At 36.6% G+C, this 25,825-nt stretch overlaps 1 protein-coding gene and 1 long non-coding RNA gene across 6 annotated transcripts in view; one reads left to right on the forward strand and one right to left on the reverse strand.

The window, feature by feature from the left end:
* LOC127554802 (uncharacterized) overlaps positions 1 to 2,075 on the reverse strand; it is a 36,273-nt gene extending 34,198 nt beyond the window's left edge. Inside the window, exon 1 of the long non-coding RNA XR_007952073.1 lies at positions 1,925 to 2,075. This is a non-coding gene — a long non-coding RNA (uncharacterized LOC127554802). The remainder of the gene's footprint in view (positions 1 to 1,924) is intronic.
* A 138-nt stretch (positions 2,076 to 2,213) lies between these two features.
* Positions 2,214 to 25,825, forward strand: part of ZBTB44 (zinc finger and BTB domain containing 44) — a 56,191-nt gene continuing 32,579 nt past the window's right edge. For 2 of the 5 annotated variants that reach the window (XM_051986665.1, XM_051986666.1), the window contains exon 1: positions 2,700 to 2,772. The gene's annotated coding sequence lies outside the window, so the exon portion shown is untranslated. Of the gene's footprint in view, positions 2,773 to 25,825 lie in introns of all 5 variants that reach the window. The other 3 variants (XM_051986668.1, XM_051986667.1, XM_051986669.1) reach the window with 3 other exon arrangements.

The following is a 25,825-nucleotide window of genomic DNA, read 5'->3' on the forward strand; positions in this document are numbered from 1 at the left end:
GTGTACTTCCTCTTTTTTTTTGAGAAAAAGGGTATAGTGATACTAAAAGAAGCAAGGTGCTGGGTATATATCTTTTTTGAAGAATTTATAGGGAATTAACCAGGGTAATAGGGGCCCCAAACCTGCTTGAAGAGGGAAGAAATCAGGGATCCACCAGACTGCCCAGGTAAGTGCTCAGAGTAGTTAAGATAACCTGAGAGAGTTTTCAAGATCAATACACTAATTCATACTAACACAAAGCCCTTAAGATGCCAAACTCAAGAGCAGATCTAGCTTGCACTGAAGAACACCTAGGGTTCTTCCTAATTTGTAGTTTATGGAACACCAACCCCACCACACAATGAAACTAAACCTCTCCAGTATCAATTCAGGGGAAAGTTAAAGCATGTTTAAACTAATTTTTTATTTTTATCTGACTTATCTTGGAGAAAACTAGTTATCTTCATTTCAAGGGAACTATGAAGGTATCAAGATTCTTTTCAATTTAACAAGCATTGACAACCACGAAGCAAAGGGAGGGATGAAGTGAGGGAGAGAGGGAGGAAGACAGAAAGGGAGAGGGAGAAAAGGAAGAAAGGAAGGAAGGAGGAAGGAAGGAAGGAGAGGGAGGGACATAGGTAAGGAAGTTAGAAGAGGGAGGGAAGGAGGGAAAGAAGGAAGATAGAAAGGAAGAAAGGAGAAAGGACGGTAAAAGAAGGAAAGGAGAGAAAGAAGAAAAGGAGGGAAAGGAAGAAAGGAAGGAAGAAGAAAGAAGAAAGCTGGGAGGGAAGAATGGGGAGGGAAGGAGAAAGGAATAAGGAAGAAAAAAGAAAGGACAGAAAGAAGGGAGGGAGGGAGGAAGGGAAAAGGGAAAGAGGGAAGAAGAAAGATAAGAAGGAAGCAAGAAAATGGAAGCGAGGGAAGGAGAAAAAGGGAAGAAGGAAAGAAGGAGGGGAGGAAAGAGGGGAGGAAGGAAAGGAGGGCAGGAAGAAGGGGAGGAGGGGAGGAAGGGAGGGAGAGAAGCAGGGAAGAGGGGAAGGAAGAAAGTGGGGAAGGGGGGAAGGAAGGAGGCAAGCAAGAAAAAAAGATGGGAATCCTTACCCTCCATGAGCTTACAGTACAGTTTTTGTTTTGCTTTGTTTTGTTTTTGTAAATTTAAAAAGGCTCAGGGAATAATAGGAGAATGCCAGTGACTTTGAGTCAGGAAGAATGCAAACAATTAAAGGTATCTTTTCTCTTTTGTTATTTGGGGAACAGCAAATTCTGTTCATTTCGAAAGATGTTTTCGAAGAACCCAAGTAGCACCGAACTGAAGACGTCTCTAGAAAACCCAAGCAACCGGCTAGGGGAAATTTTCCCTCCTGGAGTACTCCAAAGCAAACCCCTATGACGCAGAGCACTTGACACGTGACTAAGTGAGTAGGTGTTTTGTTTTGCGGGTCAATCAGGGTTAAGTGACTTGCCCGAGGTCACACTGGTAGTTGAAGTGTCTGAGGTCCGATTTGAACTCAAGTCCTCCTGACTCCAGGACCGGTGCTGTCTACGTAACACCTAGCTCGGGGTAGGGTCTTCCGACCAGCGGAATCGTCCAGGGGAGACCACTCATTTGGCAGCTACAAAGACCGGTAAGAAATCTCCCCGTAGTGAAGACTTTCTTTTATAATGGAAAGTCGAACTTGCATTTGGCCGCGAGAAAATCCCTCCTTGGGACATCCAAGTAAAAACTGGGTCTCCCTTGGGCTGTGGGGGTCTGGTTAGAGGATGTTTGTATATGTGTAAATATATGCCCGGGGTGTCCATCAGGAAAGATATTAAAACACACAAACGCTCATCTACGTAATGTAGTAGTAGGTGTGCTTCCCACGCAATTACGCTGCGAGGTTAAGTTCACATGTTTGTCCCTATCTTACGAGTGAGAACGTTGAGGTATGGAGAACTTAACTACCTTGCACAAGGTCATGCTAACGTTGGCCATTATCAGAGCCGGGGAAGTCCAATGCAGGGTTCTCGAACCTGGTACTGGCAGGGATCCGGAGAGCAGCTCCAAGCTCCAGCCCACGGTTGACTAGCTTTCCGCCCCGGAGAGCGAGCGGACCCAGGCGTACGCCTGCGCGCTCCCTTGCGTCCCGCCCTCCAGCGGGCTCCTCCCATCCCTTCCACCTCTACCACTCTTCCCCGGCCCAGTCGCCTGCGCAAGGCATTGTGGGACACAAACAAAGTGCCCCCCAAACAGGCTGGAGGGAGCGGAGCAGCGACAGCGGCGGCGGCGCCCGGGCCCCGCACGCGCCGCGACCGCTTCCCCCCTCCCCCCAACCTCCCCCACCCCTTTCCCCTTATTACCCCCCCTTTCCCCTCCCCACCCCGCCGGGAGAACGCGAGCTTCCTCCACGCTTCCCCAACAGCCAACCGCCCCCCAACGGCCGCCCGCGCGAGCGCGCCGCCGCCGCCGCCGCCGCTCCCCTCTCTCACCGCCCCCCGCCGCCGTCGTGAGGGGGTGGCTCGCTCGCCGCCTTTCCGCCCACCTCCGAGACAGCTCGGCCGCCGCCGCCATGCCCGAGCCGCAGGCTCTCCACCGGCCTAGCCGCGGCGGCCCGAGATAGGGTCCCCGCCGCCGCCGCCCGGGGGAGGAGAGAGGGAGAGCGAGCCAACCGTGCGCTCCGCCCCCTCCCCCTGGGGCTGTCGCCGCCGCCGCCGCCGCCTCCTCCGTCGGGCGGGGAAGAGGAGGAGGAAGAGGAGGAGGAGGAGGACCAGGCCGCCGGGCCCCAGCACCGCCGTCGTCACGGTTCTCCACAGGTAACGGGGAGGCCGTCAGAAAAAGGAGGGTGCCGCGGCCCGAGCGGTGTGGGAGGCAGAGTGAGGACCCCTCGAGGGACCAGAGAACACCCCACCCCAACCTCCGTCTGCGGGGTTAGCCCGGCTGTCGCTAGGATTCCCACCCACCCCCACCCGTGACATCTAATCACGCGTCGAGGTGGAATCACGAGTCTTTTCAGTCCTGTTGTTTTTGGTAGTCGGGGGGAGCATCCCATTGGTTTCCCCCATATAACCAGTGCTTTTTAGCTTTGGAAGACCAGGCGTCCCGATGTCTTACCTGGAATGGGAGAGCATGGACTGGAGGAGCTTCTTCCCTTTTTCCTCTTCCTTTCGGTGGAGAAAACAGAGAAACCAGGGTGGCACTTGTTCAAAAAAAAAAAAAAAAAAAAAAAAAACCCTGTACTGAACGTTCACAGGGCACCCGTTTTCATTTAGTGCCGGGCCAGCTCTCGAATAAGCCACCTGAGAAAGTGAATGGCAGGTAGAGTTAGAGCTGGTAAAAGGAAATTGAATGTGTAGGAAGTCCCTCATTCTAGAGATTTTAACAATTTGGGTGATTTTTTATTTCCTTGATTGTGTGCAAATTAAAACGAATTACCAGTTTTATACTCCTTTAGTCGTACATTACTGTTAATTGAGGAAGAATTGTTTCACCTCTCCATAGTTTCTCAGTGTGTCATTAAGATGTTGGCTAGTACCAAATTCAAGCCACCCAACTTGATGAATCATTGAACCTGATTCCTAGGGCTACAGTTTACACAGGAAATAAGTCTTGTTAGTTTCTTTGAAAACTTAAACTCATTTTACCTAGCGTGTAGAATGGAAGAAAGATGTTTTCCTGTGGATAGTTCTTGTTTATTAAAAAGGTGGTTGTAATCCTTGCATAAGGAAGCTATTCACAATTAAGGGTCAACCATCCTGAAGTCCCCTTAGAGTTGAAACGGAGCGGAGTACTTTTTTTTTTTTAAGGTAAAGTATTTTTACTCTTGCAGCTCTCTGTGTCTTCATTCCTGTCATATTTTTCACACATCGCAGTTGCAAAAAGATTTTTTTCATGGATGAGGGTAGCTTTTATAGAGCAATAGAGAGCTGCATTTAGCAATCTCCAATGACAGAGTGATGATCTCCCAGGGAGATGGGGAAGAATGTAAGACTTTTAAAAATCGAAAGTTGTACTTCATTAGATTTAGAAAACTAGACATGCAAATTTAATTTGAAAATCAGTCTTCCAAGAAATATTTGTCGTGGCAAGGATTTTGTGGATTTGTCTACTTATAAAGTATAAAACTGACAAATGTTTATTATAGAGTCCAAAGGAGTTGTTACATGATTGGTAAACATAGTACAGATGTTTTGATTGTTAAGAATTGAAAAGGAATTCATTAATATATACTTCCAAGTGTTGCTTTGGATTTGTGTTTGAGGTAAATATAGCATTTCTTTATCACAAATATTCTAATACATGTATATACCATAATTTGTTTAGTCATTTCCCCAGTTGATGCACATGTACTCCCCCTTCCCCAATTCTTTGCTACCACAAAAAGTTTTGCAAGTATTTCTTAAGAGCCTACTTTGTGCCTAACACTGTGTGAAGCACTTTACAAATAGTACCTCATTTGATCTTTGTCTGCCCTGTGAAATAGGTGCTTTAAGTTCAAGGGAACAGAGGTTGATCAAATCAGGCAAAGCCAGCTTAGGCAGTTCATCTGCCTTCAGTTAGCTAGGTGCCAAGAGGCTAAAGGTGGTACATGAGTATATTCTCCCACTACTGTTTTAGGTTCTTTTATGTAGAAACAACCTTAGTTGTTTCAAATCCCGAAGGTTGTAGCCATGGGGTTGGGGAGAGAGAGGCAGTGAAATATAATTAAAGATAGAAAAGCTATATAGGGAAAAGGTTGTCTTCTGCTAAACTGTAACCCAAGTCCTTTTTTACAAGACTGAATACTCTAGTGTTGTGTGGTACCTTTTGTTATCTACTAGCTTGGAGCTACATTTGTATTCATTATTAAGTAAAAGTACTACATTACCACTATCTGCCCATTTTAGGGTATTCTGACACCAAACTTTGTGGTGGTCCATTTTGCAAAGTATGCTTGCATTTATCATTGACTTTATTTTGTTACCTGAGTTGTTTGGGAATTGAATGCTTTATTTAACTTAAAAGCTGAAGGTATACCACTATCTTTCAAGCTAGGTCAGCTAGGTTGCACAATGGTTAGTGTGTTCCAATTTGAGTCAAGTTGTAACTCATCTTCCTAACTTCAAATCTGACTTCAGACACTGAGTAGCTGTGTGCCCCAGGGTAAGTCACTGAATCCTGTTTGCCTCAATTTCCTTATCTGTAAAATGAATTGGAGAAGGGAATAGCAAACCTCTCCGTTATCTCTTGTCAAGAAACACTTTAAATGTAGTCACAAAAAATCAGGTATTACTGAACAACAAACAAGCCAGTAGAGTCAAGACTAGAATGTGTAAACATTCTTGTTATTTAGCACTTTTCTTTCCCCCTTAAAAACATATATTTTGGTATTTTGAAAGAAAGAAAAAAACTGGGAAAATTTGAAAATTCTGAACCATATTTTTAAATTTCTTTTGTCATTTAGTCATTTAAAACATTTTCCCTCAGTGTATTAAAACTGAAAAGGCTCGTAGAAAATTCAAACCACCCCCACTCCACCCCCATTTTGCAGATGAAATATAAGCCCAGAGAAGTTGATTGAGTTGCCCAAGGTCACACAGTAACAGATCTTGATTGTGATCTCACCTCTAACTCTAAATGCAAGGTGTCCCAGAAGTCTGACTTTTGTATCAGTTAATATTGGATTGTTAAGTTCTCTGTGCTTAATGAGATAGGAGCTTTAGGTAGATGCTTGATAAAATAGACAGTCCCAGGTTCAGATGCTAGGTCAGCCTCCTTAATAATATTTGTGTGACCTTGGACATAACAGTCAACCTTTTCTGTATTTCATTTCTTTATGTATAAAATAGAGGATTGGACTAGATGATCTCTAGTGTACTTCCTACTAAATCTGTGATCCTAATCCTTAGTTGAAGTCAGATTTTGACACAACATAAGAAACTTCCTAACAGAATTACACAAGTGAAATGTTCTGCTCTTGGGGATATATTGGGGTCTCTCTCCTTAGAAATGTTCACATAAAGACTGGATAAGGAGTTGTCACAGATTCCTTTTTAGGAGAAATTCTTGTTAAAGATCTTTGGGAGACAGTGGGAGGGGGCGTCTGATTTATTGTTCTGAGATTCTTTCCCATTCAGATTCTGTGATTATAGTTGAGGAAGCTTGTGATTTGGAAACCTTAAGGTCTTTTCATAGTTTTTCAAAGCTGTGAGAAAGTGGTACAGTTTTATGAAAGTCATAAAACTGGTTGTGCTCAAGCAAGTTGACTAATAAGAAATATTAAATTGAGTGGTTGCCTGTCAAGAACATTGATAAAAGGCTTTCTTGTATTAAGTGTGTAAAGAAATGCTCTTTCCAGATGAGGAATAATTATTTTGCTTTTGAAGTGTTTTATTGATGCTTTTTCTTTTTACTTCATATAACTTCCTACTTAATCCCTCTCTCAATAAACCCTTCTTTGTAACAATTATTGCAAATCATGCTCCCAAAAATCTACATTCATTAGTAACCTTATGCCCTACCTTTCTAAAGCCCTTAGGCATGAGACATATTTCACTTTGAATCTTTGAATTACAGAGAATTGTCTGATCAATATATTCAAGTTATATTTCCCATGTATCCTTACTTTTTTTGGTTTTGATTTTGTCAAGGGCCAGGGAATTCAATTCACTCATACATGTTTTGACAAGTTTGCCTGTATCTATTACAAACAATTGATGGATACACTAGGGAAAAGGGAACGGAAAAAGAAGCTTATTATTAAAATATTGACAAGATTTTTAAAAAGCAAGCAAGAAATTATCACATAAAAAAAATCATTAGAACTACCAATAGAACTTTCTTGTTGAAAATTATTAGTAACATTTTATACTTAACAAAAGACTGCGTTCATTTCTGTATTTTTAAATGGGCGAGGGAGGGAAGATTACTTCCTTGAATATGATTACAATTGGACTATCATATGCTCTATACTTTAGCTAGTTTATTTTTGCTGACCAAGTCCTATACAACCAATTAAGTGCCTATTCCATTACCTTCTCTCATCCCAGTGACTTTCTAATACAGTCATCCAATAACCAAGAGACATAAAGACAAAAACGAAATATCTTTGCCTTTTTAGGGTTTACATTCTAATAGAGAGATGTGTCTCTAAACATACAAAATTACCAAGAAAATTTTGGGATGAAAGGAACTAGTAGTTGTGGGGGATCTGGAAAGATTTCATGTGGAAGATGGTACTTGTCAGTTTTGAGGGAAGCCACATTCCAAAAGTGGAGATGAGGAAAGAGAGAGCATTCTGGGCATGGAGGCCTGTGAGAGACTGATGATAGTAATAGTAGCTTTTTGCAAAATGCTTTGATGTTCATAAAGTACTTTTACATACTTTAGTTATCTCATTTGGTCCTTAACAGCAATCTTGTGGGATAGGTGTCATTAACAACCCCATTTTACAGATGAGAAAACTAATATGGCAAAGATTGTGATTTGCCCAGGTCAGGCAGTTATTAAAGTGTTTGAAGCAAGAGTTTGAACTCAGACTATCCATTCTGGCACCTAGGAGCCTAAAGGGGAGTGCAAAGGCACTGAGATGGGAGTGGGAGTGCCTCATGTGAGGAATAGCAAGTGTTCTCTAGCATGACTGGATAGGAGAATTAACATGTTTAAACAAACTGGAAAAAGTAGGAAGGAGCTAGGTTGTAAAGAGCTTTAAATGCCAGACAGAAGTTAATCCCAGAAGTAATATGGAGCCATTGGAATTTGAGTAGGAGAGGTGAGATGGTCAAACCTATATTTAAGAAAAATCACTTTGGCAACTGTGGAGATTCAAGGTTCAGAAACTAAATAAATAGTTCAGCTTCAAGGTGATTAGTACTTGAAGTTAGATGATTGGATGAAGTAAGATAAGTAGATGATTAGAGAGAAGGGGACAGTATTGGAGAAATGCTATAAAGAAAGAAACAAGATTTGACAATGAATGAAAATGTGGGATGGATAAGAATGAAGAACCCAATGATCAATCAACAGACAAAAAAAGCCTTCTATACATCAGGCACTTTGTGCTGGGCAGTGGGGAAACAGATTCAAAAACTGAAATAAACAAAGTAAATTTAGGTCAAGAATCTCGTGATTCGGAAGGGTGGTGTTATCTACAATAGGACTACAAGAGTTAGGAAGGAGGCATGGGACAAGATGAGTTCTGCCAAGGAATGTTGAATTTTGAGGTGTCTTTATTAGACATCTTGTTCAAAATGACCCTTGTTGATGATTTGTTGGGACTGGATGGGCTCAGGAGAAAGATTAGGACTCAATTTGTAAATCTGGAAATCATCTACCATAGAGAGAATAATTGAGTCAATGGAACCAAATCGGTTATCAAGTATGCGATGTTAGAAAATGGAGTTTTGGGATATATATATATATCTATCTATATATATATATCTATAGATATATATAGATAGATATAGATAGATAGATATATATATCTCCACATTGGGCATTTGTGACATGGATAATATTTTGAAGACCAAGAAGGAGCAAACAGGAAGGAAGAGTATCAAAAGGGTACAGTGCTTTGAAAACTTAAGAGAAAGGAGATTTTCTAGGGATAAGAAGATAGTCAATAATATGCTTCTTGGAAGTTCAAGGATAAGAATTGAGAAGAAGCCATTAGAATTGAGAAGAAGCCATTAGAAATGACAAGACATTATTGACAACTGGACAAAACATTTTTAGTTAATTGATGACTTTGGAAGCCAGTTTTTAGAAGAAAGGAAGAGAAGTTGGGGTGAGGAAGAATGGAGAGAGTGGATTCAAAACTGAAAATAAAATAAAATTGTATTTTTTAAAAGTCAGGCAGCTCTACATTGAACAAGTCCTATTCCATGTTCTCCATTTAGAATTCACTCATTGGGCATAATAGAACATCTTCAAATATACTTCCTGGTAAATATCTGTCCCTCTAGGACTTCCAGTTAGCCTCATCTGAAAAAAATTGATTTCTAATTCATTTGTTCTTCTCTGACCAATCCACAATTTCCTCTCACCTATAAAATGAGCTGGAGAAAGAAATAGCAAACTGCCCATTATCTCTGCCAAGACACAAGCAGGAATAATTGAAAAATAACTGAATAATCTAAACTTAAGAATTACTTCTATTTTTTTATTCATAGGTTGGTGCTACTATCCAATGGCTTTATCCACAAGAGAGATTGCCCTTTTTAGTTTTGTGGAATCTCAATATTTTAAATATACAGTAACAACACAAAAACATTTGGTTGCAATATCGACGATTGAATTAGATACCCTCTAACATCTATTTTGACTTAAGAGTTGTGCTTTTTTTTTTTCCTGTTCATATCTCGGTTCTATACATTTTTGACTATACTTTTTATAATTTGATACGTTATTTAATACCAGATATATTAAGCAAGAATAGCTTTCTGAAATGCCATTTAAAAACCATAAGTCATACAGTTTTCAGTAAGGTACTCTTTTCTCTTTTAATAGGGAAGTACTGTGATGGCAATGCGGGGAGAAAAAAAGCTAGTCCATACGACAGTTAGGGGGGAAAAGTAGCATATCTATCCTGTGGACTGCTTAGTATCTCTTTACTATGAGAGTTTTCTTCTTATGAGTTTTAATCGTAAAATGGAGAACTTTGGGTGCCTCAACTTTTTTACTAAGTATACAGCCTGAATACTTAATCAGAGTATAATTTTCTAGCCATCCTTGGTTTCTTTTTTTGATTTATTTTATTAATACTACTTTTTAAATCTCACTGTAACTTCCCAGTTATTCTTTCTTCTTCATCCTGCTAAAACCCTCCCTTATAAGAAAGAAAAACAATCAAGCAAAACAAATTTGCACATTTGGTCTTACCAAAAAATATATGTCTTCACATCTATTTCCCAGCATTTCTTTACCAGGCATAACACTTCTTGATCAAGTCTTCTCAACTGGTATTGAGCATTGTATTGATTAAAGTTCTGACATTTTTCAATACTGTTTTCCTTTATTTTGTAAATTGCTCTTTAGTCCTATGTATTTTTCCTTCATAAGTTCATGTAAATCTTCTGAGTTTCGCTGAATTCTTAATATTTATCCTTTCTTATGGAGAAATGTTTCAATACATTTCTTAAACAATAACAAATTCAGATGTTCTCCAGTACATGAGCACTAAGCTTCCTCATAGTTCTCTGCTATTATTAAAAAATGCTGTTAAATTTTTTATGGGATCTTTCCGCTCTCTAACCTCCTGAGATAACACCCAAGTATTGGTCTTTCATCGTTTTTGCTCTTTCCAGTGGATACTATATTTTCCAGTGGATACAAAATTAGTTTGTACTTGTTGAGGTTGGTTGGTTTTTTTTTTTAAGTGATTTGGTACATTCCTTTGTATGATTGATGAGAATCCTGCATTTCCATTTTTGAAAACTGAATGTTCATAATCTTTGACCAAACTTATCTAATGGGAATTGCCTTTGTTCTTCAGCTTTATTATCACCACAAAAATATTTTTCCCTATGAAGCTGGTTCTCTTAGTTCTATCGGCATTAATTTTGTTCATGCACAAACTTTAATTTTATGTGTTTTTTGGGAGGTTTTTTGTTTAGGTGTTTTTTGCTGAAGCAATTGGGGTTAAGTGACTTGCCCAGAGTCACACAGCTAGGACATATTAAGTGTCTGAGGCCAGATTTGAACTCAGGTCCTCCTGACTTCAGGGCTGGTACTCTTTCCACTATATGTCTGTTTTATAAAACTATATGCTTTAATCTCACAATACCATTACTAAGTCTGTATCCCAAAGAGATCATAAAAAATGGAAAACATAAAAATGTTTATAGCAGCTTTCTTTGTGGTGGCAAATAATTGGAAATCAAGGGAATCTATCAGCTGGGAAATGGCTGAACAAATTGTGGTGTATAAATGTAATGGAATATTATATGTGGTCTATAAGAAATGATGAGTGGACAGATTAAAGAAAAACCTGGAAAGACTTCTATCAATTGATACTCAGTGAAGTGAGCAGAACAGGAGGCCATTGTACACAATAAGCAGCTTTTTTTGATAGACTTGTCTCTTCTCATCAATAACAGTGATCTAGGGCAATTCTAAAAGACTGATGATGGAAAATGCTATCCACATCCAGAGAAAGAACCAGGGCTTCTGAATGCATATTGAAGTATACTAGTTTTACTTTTTTTGTTGTTTTTCTTCTTCTTTTGCAACATGACTAATGTGGAAATAAAGTTTCTATTTTATGTTCACAGAGACATAGTTATGTAAATTTTCTTTGATTTTTTTTTTCACTGTAATTTAAAAATATATATTTAGCTCATAACATATCTTTTTGGAGTTTATTGTATATGGTATATGATTGATGTAAACTAATTCTACCAAAATACTTTATAGTTTTTGTCATATTAGGGAGTCTTTTTTGAAGTTTCATAACTGTAATAAAACATCATTTTTCTTTTTTATTATTATTCACTTGACTTCTAATTGTTTTATTCATATAACTTTGTTTCATGAGTGACCATGTGGGAAGAGTGAAGGATATCAGATTCTTATAAATATGGTTCAACCTTTTATCATGTTACACAAGAAAAATCAGATCAAAAAGGAAAAAAAAAAAAAAGTGAAAATACTATGTTGTGATCCACATTCAGTCCCCATACCATCTTTCTGGATGCAGATGGCTTTATCACAAATCTATTGGAACTGCCTATATCATCTCATTGTTGAAGAGCCAAGTCCATCAGAACTGATCATCACATAATTTTGTTGTTACTGTGTACAATATTCTCTTGGTTCTACTCACTTCATTTAGCACCAGTTCATGTCTCTCCAGGCCTCTCTAAAACCATCCTCCTGATAATTTCTTATATAATAATATTCCATAACATTCATATACCATAATTTATTCAGCCATTCTCCAATTGAGGGGCATCCACTCAGTTTTCAATTTCCAGTTTCTTACCATTACAAAAAGGGCTGCCATGAACATTTTTGCACATGGGTCCTTTTCCCTTTTTAATATCTCTTTGGGATATAGACACAGTAGAGATATTGCAAAAGGTATGCACAGTTTGATAACTCTTTGGACATAGTTCCAAATGGCTCTCCAGAATGGTTGGATCAGTACACAACTGCACCAACAGTGTAGTAGTACCCCAATTTTTTCCACATCCCTCCATCATTTTGCATTGTTTTTCCTGTCATCTTAATCAATCTGAGAGGTGTGTGGTGGTATTCTGAGATCAACTTTTTTTTTTTTTTTAATGTTCAGGATATATGAGTGTCCTGTAATGATCGCGTATTTAAAATCAGCCGGAGTCAGGAACTCAGGTTAAGGGGAAAATCTTCAGTCTTTATTCAAGTGAAGAGGTGAAAAAAGATTGCGATAGCAATATGGGCAGCTGCGACAGGAAGCCAGCTAGCAGAGCAAGTGAGGGCTGAGCTCTCCTCCCCTTCCTTTTTCACTCCCCTGCCTCCATCCACCAGAATCATCATTTCCTATACAACACATCAGGACTTGCACAAAGAGTAGGCGGGGGCCATTCTTTCTCCAAGCTTATATATTAATAGAGTATGGTCCAATTACTATTTAGCCTCATGTGCTTGGGACCTCAGTGCATCAACTCAAGCCTCAGCCCATTACAGTGTCCTTCCATTCACCTAGGTTTGAAACCTTAGAGTCCTCATCAGAATACTCTCTCACTTGACCTATCCAATCAGTTGGCTAGGAAAAACGAATTTACTGCATAAATGTATTTTTAGTATTTGGTAGGCACCGTACTAAGCATTGAGTCTAAAGAAAACCAAAACCTTGTCCATGGTCTTTGCACTCTAAAAGCTCGCATTCTAATGGATGAGCCAACTACAAACAACCATGTTCATACAAGAAAAATATAGTGGAAATGCAAGATAATCTCAAAGAGAAGATACAATATATCTTTGGAGAGACCAAGAGTGGGAAAGTACACCTGCAGAAGATGGAATTGAGTTGTCAGGAAGTCTCGGCAGCGATAAGGTGAGTGCTTCCAAGGTATATGGAACAGCTGCTGTTGTCACTTAATACCTGCAAAAATATATTTCATGTACAAATCCCTTCATTCACCTCTAAGCCTTCATCATCTCTTACCTAAAATGATATGAAAGCCTCCTATTTGGTCTTCCAACCTCAAATTTTACCTTCTCTATTCTTAAGAATATTCTAAAACACAAGTCTAAATGTGTCAGTTTCCCACTCAGTGTAAAACTCCATTGATTTTTCTGTTTCCCCTGGAGTACATACATACATACATACATTATTGTGATACTGCTAAGCTATTAGCAGCATATGTGCCAACTACCTAGGGTGGAATAGCTATTAATAAATTCTGATCTATTATGGGCTACAAAAGCTCCAACTAAAAAAAACACAAAGACTGCTCTGGGTGCATGCTTGTCAGCCCTTATTTCACCAAAGAAAGTTTTGAAAAAAGTCATCACCTACTACTAAACACCTCTCAGATTGCTAAGATGACAGGAAAAGATAATGACGAATTTTAGAGGGGATGTGGGAAAACTGAGACACTTATGCATTGTTGGTGGAACTGTGAATGGATCCAACCATTCTGGAGAGCAATGTGGAACTATGCTCAAAAGTTGTCACACTGCATACCCTTTGATCCTGCAGTGTCTCTACAAGGTCTGTATCCCAAAGAGATTATAAAGGAGGGAAAGGGACCCACATGTGCCAAAATGTTTGTGGCAGCCCTCTTTGTAGTGGCTGGAAACTGAGTGTGGATGCCCATCAGCTAGAGAATAACTGAATAAGTTATGGAATATGAATGTTATATTGTGGTCCACACTCAGTTCCCACAGGCCTCTCTGAGTGTGGACCACAATATAATAATTTCATTCTTTCTGTTGTTATTTGCTTGCAGTTTTGTTTTCCTTCTCAAGTTTTTTTTTTTTTCTTTCTAGATCCGATTTTTCTTGTGCAGCATGATAATGTATGGATATGTGTGTGTATATATGTGTGTGTGTATGTATATGTATATATATGTATATATATGCATACATATATATGTATATATTGGATTTAACGTATATTTTAACATGTATTGGGCTACCTACCATCTAGGGGAGGGGAAAGTTTGGAACAGAAAGTTTTACAAGGGTCAGTGTTGAAAAATTACCCATGCATGTGTTTTGTAAGTTAAAAGTATAATAATTTTAAAAGGGAGAAATAGTGAAAAGTGAAATGAGCATAACCAAAACATTATGTATAATAACAGCAATAATGTTAAAAAGAAAAGAAAAAAGTCATTACCCTTCCCCCCACCCCCTGACATCTTGTTGCTGAATATGGTAATCATTGAGTTGATATTGTGCTGTAAGCATTAATTTCCCACTAGGCATTGCACATTTGCATTATAGCCTGGTGGGCATGAATAGAGATAACATACACTAGAACTACTTGTCATCTGGGGGAAGGGGTGGAGGGAGGGAGGGGGAAAATCGGAACAGAAGTGAGTGCAAGGGATAATGTTGTAAAAAATTACCCTGGCATGGGTTCTGTCAATAAAAAGTTATTTTAATTTAAAAAAAAGAAAAGAAAAGAAAAAGGAAAAAAAAAAGAAATAACATACACACATTGTTTTGATGTGTGAAGATGGGAAGATACAATTTCACTGAAGATAGATAACAAGTCTGTTCAAACACAGCAAATCTGATTATCTTTTTATACATAAGTTCATTCATATAGAAGCAAATCACTTTGCAATCTGTATCCAACTTACCTAAGCTTTTTTTCCTCATTTAATTTTTAAAATTCTTATAGGGAGTGATTGCTTCTTATCACAACATTTATGTCAAAATTTGTTTAGCCATTCCCTGCTCCCTTATTTTCCAATTTGGGGCTATTACAAGAAGCCATTTATAAATATATATATATATATATATATATGAATCCTTTTTTTCTCTGATTTCTTTGAAGTTTAGGTCTAATAATAGTGTATTTGGTTCAAAAGATAAGCACAAAAAACCAAGAAAACATTGTGCTATGATAGACTTAGCTCTTCTCAGCAATCCAAAATAATTCCAAAAGATTCCTGATAGAAAATGCTAAACACATCTAGAGAAAGAACTATGGAGTCTGGATGCAGATCAAAGAATACTATTTTCACTATTTTGTTTGGGAGATTTTGTGTGTGTGTGTTTTTCTCCTTTCTGTTTCTTCTTTCACAGCATGACTTATATGAAAATATATTTAACATGATCTATGTCAGATTGTTTGCTGACTTGGGGAAGAAGGAGGGAAAAATATGAAACTCAAAATCATAAAAAATGAATGTTGAAAACTATCTTTACATGTAAATGGAAAAAATAAAAATTATTTACCAAAAGGGGGGGAAGAATGTAAGCAGTTTAATTAAATTTGGGGAGCATAATTAATTTCAAGTTGCTTTTGTAGAATAGCTGAACCAATTCACAGCTCTACCAGTGTTAATATATACCTGTTTTGAGCCCCTCCAACATGTCATTTTGTTGACATTCAGCAAGTAAATTTACATCTTTATTGATATCAGTCAGTTGTTCACATGCATTATTTTGGCATTTTTATATCTTGTAACATGAATTCAGAACCTACTTGTTTATTTTTTTTAAGTATGTAATTGAGTTTTTATAGGTGGTATCTGATGTTCTCAGCATCACATTAGTTGTTAAATGACTTGCTAATAATAGACTTGCTTCTGTCTTTATAGAATGTGTGTGCATGTGTGTACACATTTGCATATATGCCTTTTATGTGTGAATAGTTTGATCCTACTATATTAAGTATATTTAGAGATGTTTGATCTAAATTGAAATCTATTGTTTTAAAGCAAGGAGTGAAAAGAAATGAAATGGAAGAACCATATATATATCTTAATGAGCTTTTTGAAGAGAGATACTTGAGACAGGAGTTGAGAAGATTAAATCATAAAGTACACTGATGTATACATAGTATCTTCATTTTATCAATAGTTTAGAATGAATTGGTGCTGGTAAGGAAAGCTAAGAAAAGTGTTGGAGGTTTTTGTTTGTTTTTTTTTTTTACTTTTTGTTTTTTTTGGGGGAAAGAGAAGAGTCAAAAAGGGGCTAATGACTTGGAGTAGCTTAGTTCTTGTTTTACTAATCTTTTCTCCTGTTAGGAGAATAATCTTTGGACTGGAAAAGATAATTGAAAAAATGGCTTATGAAGAATTGACATCCAAGATAAATAAAGATATACAAGATCTATACAAGCTTAAGAAAGCATATATTTGCAGTGAAATCTGATCTTAACTCTTAAAAACAAATCTTTTAGGATATAGTCACAGGAGGTATGGTAAGAAGATGTTTGCATTTTATGGTAGTTTATTTTTATAGATAAATATACATATATTAGGAGTGTATGCTCAGAAACTTTACTGAGAGCTTTAGGGGGACAAAATTTTTAGAGGCCATTATGTATATATAGTGATTTGAATTCTGTTTCACCCATTTACTGACCAGCAATAATATTTGGAGTATTAACTGGGTTGGTGCAAGATTTAACATGAGATATTATTCTCTTTTTTAAATTTAATTTTATTTTGTTACATTTTAAATTCTGAACTGTCTCCTTTTCCCATTCCACACTAGGAAAGCCACAGGTGGGTGTGTTGGGGGTGTTAGTGAGTATGAGTGTGTATGATTAGAAAACCTACTTTACAGTCTTCTATTCATCAATTCCTTAGAGGTGGAGAATATAGTGTCTTCATAAATTATTTGTAGTTGAGTTCAGTATTATAACACTCAAAATAATAGCTTAGCCATTCACATTCTTCAGACATTGCTGTTATTTATATGCATCATTCTCTTGGATCTGCACATTTCACTCTTCATTGTTTTATGCAAGTCTTTCCATATTTTTCTAAAATTAATCTTCTCCATTATTTCTTATAGCACAGTAGTATTCCATCATAATATTCTTAATGTAACTATGATCAAGCCAATGTCTCAGGATTTTGATAATACCTAACTTTAGCTATTCCAATCCAAACTTTGTGGCATCTGCATATTCAACCAGTGTTCCATCTTTGTCTTCAAGCAATTTATTAAAATGTTGACCAGGAGAGGAACATCCCTGTCACTTCATTTTATCCATAGATATACCATGAAACTACTTTGCCAAAATCTCAGAAATGTTGATGAAGTTAGTCTGATATGTAACTTGTTTCTGATGAGTTCATGATTTAATGATCACTCTTTTTTCTAAATGCTTACAAATCATCCCTTTCGTGTATTCCAGGATTTGACCAGGAATTGAAGTATGACCATAGATGTACAGTTAGCAGATCAGTTAATCAGCAAGCATTTATTAATTTATAACTGTGTTGTAAGATTCTACTGCTTTTGTTGTAGAGCAGGAATAAATAGGACCAAAGTTAGAGAGTGAAAATAAGATTAGGTTTGTTTGTTTTTTTTTTTTTTAACAAGTGGATAAGACCTTTGAGATAATCTGATCTAACTACTTAATTTTATAGTTAAATGATTTCAGCCCATGGTCATCCAAGTAGAAAGAGTGGAAGAACTGCATTTTGAAGTAGGGCCTCTAACTCCATATGCAACATTCTGAATCACATTACTATACAGAAAGCTACTAAAGGCAAGGCAAGTTAGCCAAAATCAGAAATGAAGGTGTTTCTGTGGGATCTAGTCCCATCAGTAGAAAGAACCCTGGATCAAGTCTAAGCAGAAAAGGCCTTTTTCTTAATAATTCTTTACCTTTCCCTCCCTCCTTTGGTCCACATAGGGTATGATACCCTTATATCATCTTTAAAACTTTTTTCTTTTGGATCACTGATCCCTTGCCAAGATATCTTGGGGTTTACTGGCCAGATTTCTTTCTTAAGGACCATGCCTTAAACCAAAACCACTATGACTCTCACTGACTGGTCCAACATAGGTCTCAGGTCAAGCCCAATTGATCACTGTTTGAGTCCTCATTTGATTAACTTAGTAAATGTAAATAGCAGTCATTTATGTTTTGGCCAGAAACCCTGAAGATCTTCCCCTCCCGGATTAAATAATAAGTTAGCACCAACATTATGATTGTGTTAGCTATTCATTTTACTCTGTTTAATGTTACCTTTGTATAGCTGTAATCAATACATACAGACAGTTCTTGTTTTATTAAATGGACCCATCTGCAGATCTCTTCAGAACTCTAGAGATTTTTATGTAATTTGAATTTGTCCCTACCCACTCAATTCATTTAGCATATATATAACAAAGACATACATGAAATAATATCTAAGGCATAAAATGTACTAATATGCATAAACTATTTGTTGTTGTTTAGTTAAATCCAACTCTTTGTTGCCCCATTTGGGGTATTCTTGGTAGGGATATTAGAGTGGTTTTCCATTTCCTTCTCCAGCTCATTTTACAGATAAAAAGCAGACAAGATTAAGAAATATAAGTCTTTCTGACTTCAGGCCTAGCACTCTATGCACTGTGCTACCTAGATGCCTATACAAAAAATGTGTAGTCCTATTTTAATTTCTCTTATCTTTTATATGATTACTTTGATCCCACTTAAGGTATAATGATATAAAAAGGATGTTTAGAGATAGTTGATCTCAATTGAAATCTAGTCATTAATGCAAGAAATGAAAAGGAAAGAGGAGAAAGGTCATACATGGACTTAATGGAGCTTTAAAAAGCAGATATATTAAATACTGTGGCATGATAATAAACAGAATTATGAAAGGTCAAATTAATTGTTTATCCTTTGTTCTTGAAAAGAACCATGATATCAGGGAAGTGATGCCATGACATGCAAGTGAGTTGGATTTAAGTGAGGGAGGGCTGTGCAAGAGTCACCTGCCTCACTTTCCCCTCCAATATATAGATCAAAAGATGGTTCTGGGTGAGATGGAAAATGTGGCCTTTTTAAGGTAAGGTCTTTGACAGGTCACAGTTTGACTGAGGTTGCAGCCATTCAATAATTAAGGCTAGATTACAACTGAGGCAAAGAATCTCCTCTTCTAGTTCCTAAATAAATAAATAAATAAATCTAGGAGGGAAGGCCCTCAGGATTTATGAATAAAAGCAGAAATGAGTCATCCACTTCTAGTTCCAGTGCTTGTACTCATTTTGCAATCTTGTTAACATTTTCAAATTACTTCTTCATCTTTGTCATAGCCATCAAAATAAAGAATGAAATGCAGGCATGTTTCTATACATGTTTCTGTTGCATCTTCCCATGTGACTTGTGTAGTTAATATTATAGAATTTCTAGAAGTCTTTCAATGTCAAGTCCTTATCTGGGCAAAGCTACGAGGTAAATAATATGTTGCCCAATTACTCCTGTGATCTATAAGTTATAGTAATTGATTAGTGTTAAATTAGACCACTTTTACATTTTCTGCAAAATTTTCTTGATAGGGGAATATGACCTGGAGCATTATTCAAAATAGATAGGATCTTGAAAGGAATGTTATTACCATTACAAAACTTCTCTGGAATGAAGCTCAAATCTTAGTTCAGAGATGATAAGGGTTATCTTATCCTTGCCTTAAGGTTAGTGAAAATATGTACAGGTAGCCATGTCTTGCTGATTTCTTTTCATGCCCTGGAATTTTCTGAGTGATTCACTAGAAACATTTTAATTTGTAAGTCCTGGGTGCATTCCTTCCAAGAAGAAGATTTTTTTTTTAAGCTTTTTCCCCCTGAATAGTTTTTTCCTCCACCAAAATATGCTTTTGAAATGGCATTCTTTGATAAAATAGACATTAAGACTTTCATCTGTTTTTTTTTTTTTTCCGGGAACACTGGGAAATTTTTTGTTGCTTCAATATATGCCCCAGGAGTCCCTTCTGACACTTGGTATTTGCATATCTTGAAATCTTGCACAATTTCTAAATTTTACAAACCAGCCACTGCTTACTTGTAAGTACCTGTGTTTCTTTCAGGCACTTTATCTTTAAATCTTCAGAGAGGTATCTAACTTGGGTTTGAAATGTCTTCAACCTTCAAGAAACATTCTGAGTCTAGTCTTCTATCCACAGAGTTAATAGTTTCTTCATTTCTACTTTCTCTTTGTTTCAACAAATACATCAATTTCATTTTAGACTGCCTCCGTGGTGTTCACAGATGACACCACAAGACTTAAAAGTTTTATTGTCAATGACAATTTTTGTTGTCCTTCATATTTTCTAGTAATTTTCATTTACATTTAAATGATGGTTCACTTTTTCCCCAAAAGCACATTTGCCACCTGTCATGGTGAAAATATGAGGAATCACTAATTAAACATAGGGAGAGAAGCACTGTATCACTGCCTGCAGACATAAGAGAACTTAAACTTAAGAGATGCTTTTCTGCTTCCATTACTATTTATGCTGCTTGCCTTCTACAAAGTTTATCACACAGTGTCTACTTTGAGAAAATATTTTTTATAATTTTTTTAATGCAGATTTCTTTCATAATGATTTATGGAAGTCATTTGTATAATGCAAATTTATATAAAGCAAGGATTAAAGCAAGGATGTTGGTATAGTTGTTTTGATTCCCCCTCCTCCCCACTCTTTTAGAGTAGTGGGTAATACAAGATTAGTTTGGTACAATTGAAAAAACATTTGTAGTTAGAAAATTTAGGTTTGATTGCTGCTTACTGGGAATGTGATACTGGGCAAATCATTTAACCTCTCTGGGCTTATTTTATCATCTCTAAAATGAGATTAGATTAGATGATATTGGAGATGAAGTCCAGTTTTTGAATCTAGATTCTCAATCTAAAATTGTGTTTTTTGGAAGATTACATGTAGCATTTTGCATACAATGATTTGAAGATAGAATAGAATGTAAAGAAACTTGAGACTTTTGTGATTTTCCAGGTTTGAGGTGTTTAGCAACCTGAATTAATGTGGTGACAGAAAAGGATGTGGAGAAGTTTGGGAGAGAGAAAAGAAGGGACTAGTGTAAGAAATCCCTAGCTATAAAAACTCCCACTACTACCACTGAGAGATTAAATGATTTTGCCTTTGGTCTTCTGTTCAGTTTGAGCTTTTAACAATGAAGATTCTATCTTCATTCTCTTATGTGGTGTTTGTGCACCTATGCTTTTCGAAGGTATTTGCCTCTGTCACAGAGATGGTCTAGTGCATAATTCAAATGGGAGGAAAGGGGAATTCCTAATTCCATAGGGTTGTTCATATGTTCTTATTTGTGAATGACATTGTGTTGTTTTCATTAATTCCCAAAAATATCATCACTGAGCCTTCTAAATGAGGCTCATAGTTTATCAAATAAATCTAAACAAATTAGATGAAAGTTTTTTGTTCAAAAATAAGGCGATCTCTCTCTCTCTCTCTCTCTCTCTCTCTCTCTCTCTCTCTCTCTCTCTCTCTCTCTTTCTCTCACACACACACGTATTCCTCCTATTTGAACTTTGCATTGGATTATCTCTGACCCAGAGTTTGGCTCTACCAACTCAAAATGCATTTATGATCTAAACAAAGCACTGGGATCTTATATTCTTTGCACATTTTAGTCCATTTGTCTCTGTAAAGATGATGACTGTTAATGAAAACATTGTTAAAGTCTACCTTTTTTTTTTCATGCCTTCATTAAAGTATTTTTGATATTTGTGTAACTTCAGAAAGTTGTTTTTTTTTTTTTTTAAGAGATTAGGAAATGAGTTTGTGAAACAGATAGTTCAAGCCTTATTTTTTTCATAAATTATAGCCTATATTTGCCTAAGGCCTCAACAGCTACTAACTCCCCACTGGGAGATGAGTGCTTGAATTCAGAGCTCCTGATTCCAAATTAAGTGTTGAAGCTATAAGTGTCAAAAGGACCAAGGTGAGAGTTGGCAGGGGGCTTAATTTGCTAGTGTTGCCTTTTTAGTTTTAACGTTTGATTTGCTATTTTTGTAATAGTATGGTGTGTTCTGGCTCCCCTCTTCCCCCTCCTCTTCCCCAGTCCCAGCAAACAAAAAGGGGGACAGGTTTTATTACCTAGCATAGCACTGGAGCATGGTAGTACTTGATAGTGAGGGAGATGGAAAGTTTAGATGAGCTATCATATGTACCCTCATAAACCTTTTTAAGATATTTAAAAGTATTTTAATACTTAAGATACTTATTAAGCATCTGTTGTATACTGCCACAGGAACAAATTGAAAAGTTTAGATAAGAAACTCATGACACTTCCTAGTCTAGTACTAGTCTAGTCCTAGTATAAGATATACACTTAGTAATTATCTGTGGTATATAGAATATTTAGCGTGTGCTAAATGCTGAAAAATAGGCAATTTTAAATGAGCCACAAATTGTTCCTAAAAATCTGATAGCCCAAAGCAGAATCTTTTCTTGGTTATATAGACAAACTTCTTTTGTGTTATATGTGTGTTTTATTTTTAGATGTATTTTCTAAATACAACTGGATTTCTGGGTTTTGTTTTCTTATGTATTCTTTCAAAAAAATTGAGGGGATTGTTTAAGGTGCGTGTGGTTATTGATTATGATTATTAGGACTGTAATAACTACATTCATTTCTTTGATGTTGATGTTTTTGATTGAATTTTGATTGATATTTTATTTTTATATCTTATTTTCTTTTAAAAGACAATGGCAACAGCAGCAACTAAAATTTATTTCGTGCTTTCTATGTGCCATGCACTTTGCTAAACCCTTTACAATTATTCTCATTTGATTCTTACAATAATCCTGCAAGGTCTAGGTATTATTGTCGCATAGTTGTGACTTAACCAGAGCCACATAGCTACAAAATGTTTAAAGTCAAATTGAAATTCAGGTCTTCTTACTTCAAGCCTGATGATTTTATCCATTGGGCCACCTAGATGTCTGCAAAAGCTCTTCCCAGAAAGCTTTACCTTGTAACTATATATGTTAAATAGAAGGTAGAAAAACCCAGTTCAGCCATATCAATCATATTAAAGCAGTATGTAAAATATTCTATATCTTCCCTTGGTTCTCCACTTACATAGAAAATAGAAGGAAGAACAAAATATGGGTAGGCATTATAATTACAAAGTGGTGGTTGGGGGGGGGCAGAAATGGCAGTTCTTTCCATTGTCATTGTGTATATTATTTTTCTATTTTTGCAAATCCTACTCTGCATTAGTTCATAAATTAGTTTACCGTGTGGGGCAGCTAGGTGGTACAGTGGATAGAGTACTAGCCCTGAAGTCAGGAGGACCTGAGTTCAAATTTGACCTCAGACACTTCACTTCCTAGCTGTGTGACCCTGGGCAAGTCACTTAACCCCCCAATTGCCTTATCCCCCAAAATAATCTTTCTGTGAGTCTGAATTTTTCTTGTTCCTTGTTACTTATGACACAATAATTTTTAAATATATTCATGTGCCACAGATATTTTAGCTAATTAATCATCAGTTCATCAATAGCTAGCTATTGTTTCTCCTTGTTTGCAACCACAAGAAAATGCTGCTATGTCTATACTGGCAATTTGATGTCTTCAGTTATCTAACTCTGTCTTCTACTTTTTAAGGAGAGTATCAAGTATCTGTAGATTGAAGAGACTCTAGACTATCCTTTTTTGTTGTGGCAATAGTCACTTAAACTTCTAAGAAACAAATAATCAAAAATGTCTTTATTTTTGCTCATTTCACATTTTTGGAGAGAACAACTTGTTGTAATAGGTTTTGAACTGTTATAAATCATATTTAGTGTCTTCTTTTTAGCATTCCTATTCCAAATTAATTTTGACCTTTGCTTCAGATTTAAGGTATCATAATCCACCTACTACATGAATAGGAATTCTTTCTGTAATATATGTGACAAATTGTCATTCTAGGGGAACTAATTCCAGAAACAGCCCATTTATTCCATGCACTAGTAGCTAGTTTGAAAACACACAGAGAACTTATTTTGCTATTGTCAGAATTGTCAGATAAGTTTCTTTTTTTATAATATATGGTATTTATCGTATGGGGTCTTTCTGTGTTCTTGAAGAAAATATATAGGCATGATATCTTTGAATAGTTTTCATTTATTGTTTTCATTTTTACCCTTGTATTGAAGTCACCAAATTATAATGTACTTTTAACTTAATTCTTAGAATTTCTCTACTTCATAATCTGCAGCTGATACTGGAATATATATTATAAGTATCCTCATAGTGATCTCTTTATTTACAGACATTACAACCACTATAAAATGAAATGACCAATTGTTCTCTGTAACTTGTTTGTTGCTTGGGTTATATTATGAAACTCTGCTGCTTCCTTTATTTGCAAGTCCTGTGAGCTGACCTTCCATTCAGCTACAGCTGATTTATGTATGCTTGTTTGATTAATGGCACAAAACTCTATGGATATGATTCAGTTTCACCTGTAATTCTTGTTTTTTAAACCAAGAACGCACACACACAAATACAAAGGAATGTTTGTAAAAGTTGCAAAAATTGTGTTATTTTTAGTATTTTATTGATGCTAAGCTGAGTATATCTGTATCAAGCAGATTGATCCACAGCATACTCAATAAATATAGGCGCAGTGGTCCGTAGCTGACTTACTGGAAGCCTCTCCATGTTGGAATATAAGTAAAGCCATGAAAGTATAATTTTTATGAGAATTGTAAGCTTTTTGATCATGGAAAATGCCAGAACTGCACTTTTGTAGATACTACTATCTTAACAAATTTTTATTATGTCATGCAGATGAGGAAACTGAGGCTTAGCAGTAAACAGACATTCTCAGGTTTTCACAGCTTGTGTCTAGAGGCACATTCCAATTCTGGTCTGTCCTGATTGCCAGTTCCAACATGCTTTCCTCATTTTGCCATGCTTCTTTTGCTAGTAATGGTTTTGGTAACAGTGAGGTTTAATAGCATTGGTTACTGTTGGGGGGGGGGGGAGAGGGAGGGAAGGAAGGGTCCAAGCCTCTAGCATCAAATTATTCCTAGGTATCAAAAAACAAATCAGAGCTAAAAGCTAGCAGGATATCCAAGAGGTAGAAGTCTGAATAGATAGACATTGTTTTAAAAAAAAAAAAAAAGTCAAAAAAAAACAAAACAGACGAGTCAAAGGGTGGCCAAATTACATTCATATACCATAACTGTTTCATCCATTCCCCAATTGATGAACATCCACTCAATTTCCAGTTCCTTGCCACTACAAAAAGGGCTGCCACAGACATTTTTGCATATGTGGGTCCTTTTCCCTCTTTTATGATCTCATTGAGATACAGACCATGTGGAGACACTGTTGGATCAAAGTATGCAAAGTTTGATAACCTTTTGGGCATAGTTCAAAATTACTCTTCAGAATGGTTGGATCCATTCACAGTTCCACCAACAATGTATTAGTGTCCCAGTTTTTCATGTTCCCTCCAGCATTTATTATCTTTTCCTGTCATCTTACTTAACCAATCTGAGTTATGAAATGGTACCTCAATTGCCTTAATTTGCATTTCCCTAATTAATAGTGACTTAGAATATTTTTTCATAAGACTAGAAATGCTTTAATTTCATCATCTGAAATATACTTTGACCATGAAATGAAGTTTATATTTGATTTGAAGGATCTGAAGCAATAGATTTTAAAAGCATTCAAATTAATAGATTTTTTTTTTTATTAAATAGTTTGAAAAATTGTGGGGATACCACTCATGTCTATCAAAATCATCAAGTTTTTAAAAATATATTGCTATTTTTTATTATCACACTTATGCAGATAATACTACTACTAAGACTTGGCTTTTAAAAATTAAGTTTTACAGCTATTTTGACTAATTTGCACCATTTTGTTTCAGGACTTGCTTGGTTTGTCATCATTTTGACAACTTAGAATGATATTTACTATAACAAGTCATAACTTTTTTCATAGCAATCTGTTTCTTTTAGTT

Source organism: Antechinus flavipes, chromosome 3 (assembly GCF_016432865.1).
Source record: "Antechinus flavipes isolate AdamAnt ecotype Samford, QLD, Australia chromosome 3, AdamAnt_v2, whole genome shotgun sequence".
Lineage (NCBI taxonomy): Eukaryota > Metazoa > Chordata > Mammalia > Dasyuromorphia > Dasyuridae > Antechinus > Antechinus flavipes.